Below are 2,804 nucleotides of genomic sequence, written 5' to 3'. Positions count from 1 at the left end.
AGGCATTGGAAAAGCTGAAGCAGATGACCCAGCAGCTGGAGGAGCTGTGAGCCTGATGTCTGTCCCATGCCAATCAGATAAGCCAGCAGATAAGTGGTGATGTATGATTCCCTCCACCGACCTCTGGAGAGTAAAAGAATATGGCCACACATCTACTGTCCCCTTCTAAATCTCATACAAAAATATCTCATGTGGCATTAACTTGGAACTGTGCAGGGAAGGGAATTCTAGGAAATGCACAGTTTAGCTCAGCTAATATAATACAAATCCACTGCAGCCCACCCCTTCTAGACTTGACTTCCATAAATGGCCCTTTCAGCTGTAAACAAAGACAATATCAAAATTATGTGAAAGATCAGAATGCACCTGATACTGTCCTCAGGATCCCATAATCTCAAAGGCCTTCTAAGATCTTTCTCAAAGCAAGCTGTCTCCAGTGACCTTCCTGCTACAAAGCCCATAGTTCATCCTGTTCTCATCACCATACTTTTGCAGCAAACAGAATTCTTGTTTATTCAGTGTTTTTATAATTTTTCTAAATTTATTCCTACCAAGCTTTGACTGGGAGGTAGACTGGGGTTATTCAGTTCATATTGCAGGTTTGCATTTTGAGAGTTTGCGTCTTGCCTAAGACCCAATTCTAGCCGTCTGAATTTCCTCCCAACTGAGTAACAGTGCACACAGGGGCCTTTGTTTTCTGCAGCACTTTATCTTTTAAAAAGAGAATTAATTTTGCCAATTTATTTTGGCCAGCACAAAATAGAGCAAAAATACCTGTGGCAGAGAATAAACCAGGTGGTATTTCCAAAATAGAGTTGCTTCTTTTTGTCAACGCTGTCCAGCCTTCTCATAAATATACGACTTCCCTGTGTTTACCGAATGCTTTGAGAAAAGGCTCTTCATGCCTGTTTATGTGCATGCCTTGTCTTCCCAACTAGCCTGCATGGTCCTAAAGCAAGAGAGCCACCTCATTTCTCCTCTGTGCCTCCTCCAAGTGTGCCACATACAAGGGTATGTGGCAAAGCCCCACGGAGTAGGTGTCCTGCCTCCAACATGTTCTACTAAATCTGCATGCAAAACAAGCCTTGAAGGCAAGAACAATTTACACAATTAAATCACAAAGGGGTTTTTGGGTAAGAGGCAGCCAGGGAAACTATCCACCTTGTCTTCCTAAAATGGGCCCTTGCAGTGAGCATCCCAAAACGACACCCACAGCAGCTGTACAAAGCACAAAAGGCATTTTCCCAACCTCCATGTCATCACCTGAGTTGGACACGGTTGATGGTTAGGAAGAGCTTGGCTAATTCAGTCAGCTTGGCTCTCTCTGCCAGGCCCTGACTGACAGGCCAGGCCCCTGCTCATCCCTGAAAACTAGCATCAGGGAATGACATACAGTTTGATAACATAAGATGCTTAGGTTTTTTGGCTCAAGTGAGATGTTCAGAGCTAATAGCCCTGTGAGCTGAGTTTTAGCTGCGATCTGCACCTTGAGATATCCGTTATGTCTGGCTCAGGAAAAAGGGAAAAGAATGAGAGCTTATTTCTAGAAAGGTTTCCGATGAGCAGCATTTGTCATTGAAGGGGAAGATGGGTATAATTAGCTTGTCAGTCTAGTTTGGGCTGAGCAGGCTGTCTCTGCTAAGAAAGATGGACTAACTGCCAGAGCCACTGACAGGCAGTCGATAGCGCAGCAATTAACGTCATAAATAATTCCAGAACCAATTACATCAAAATGGACTCAGAGCTTTAAAAAGGTACAGAATTCTCTTATTCTTCCTGCTAACAGCAAGAAACAGCTTTCATTTTTCTCTGTAATTACTTTTCATTGTATATAGCAATACAGCTGAGCTTTTCTGTCCATATTTAAGCCTTGTCTCTTCCCCCCACCGCCGGCCTCCCTCCTTCACCCCACAGCACAAGGCTGTGAAAGCAGTGGGGTGAATGTATAAGCTTTTAACTTGGCTGTTGCTGGAGAACTCCAGCTACACCTAAATGATTAAGAGCCAAGTTTTCGAAAATGTCATGGACAATGACAGCGGAGTGGCCCAAACAATGGCATTTGGAAATGAAGACATTTGTGAAATAAATGGATTTGTCTTATTATTTTAAAGGTTGCTCTGACTTTGCTTACACTGAATTTATTGATTTTTTTCCCCCTTTTCCTTCTTCTTTTTCTTCTCCTTCTTCTTCCCCTCCTCTTTCTGTACCGTTACAAGCATAGAAGCCAGGCCAGACTATTCCCTCTACACTGGAAATGCGATTCAATACTGCCCATGTGTGCTAATGGGCATTTTTTTTTTTTTAGAAGGACGATCAGTCTCTTTAGCATAGCGTTTTGCTTAAAAGCTATTCTCTTGAGCTGTCTCAACTCTGCAGCTCGTTCTCTATGCATTACAGTACATATGTAGATAACACAAAGGCTATTATACACATAATAGCAACGACATACCAGATACCACTCGTGCTAATAGTCTTTTTTTTTTTTCCTTTTGCTCTGGCCCCATCAGTTGCTTCCACGGCTGGTTTAGAGAAAGGAGAAGATTGTGGGGAAGCAAATTGCTGTAGTATTCATTCACAGCTTTGTTCTGGGCCTGACAAACATTTCCAACTTTTCAACCATGGTGGCATTTACTCCGGAGGGACCAGGGAAAATGGCTCAGGAAGCTCCCACCGCTTTGAAACCAGAAACAGCTGCTGGTGTTGCTTGCAGTTTGCTGAGTGTGCTCTGGCTTTGAGCTTCCTGCAGCTTACGGCTCTCCCTTTAGCAGTAGGTGTCACTGCGGTGAGTGGTAATTACAGCAGAA

Source organism: Callorhinus ursinus, unplaced genomic scaffold (assembly GCF_003265705.2).
Source record: "Callorhinus ursinus isolate GAN/ISIS: 27379988/994484 unplaced genomic scaffold, GSC_fseal_2.0 scaffold31, whole genome shotgun sequence".
Taxonomy (NCBI): domain Eukaryota; kingdom Metazoa; phylum Chordata; class Mammalia; order Carnivora; family Otariidae; genus Callorhinus; species Callorhinus ursinus.
The sequence above is the reverse complement of the archived record's forward strand: the minus strand, read 5'-3'. Positions refer to the sequence as shown.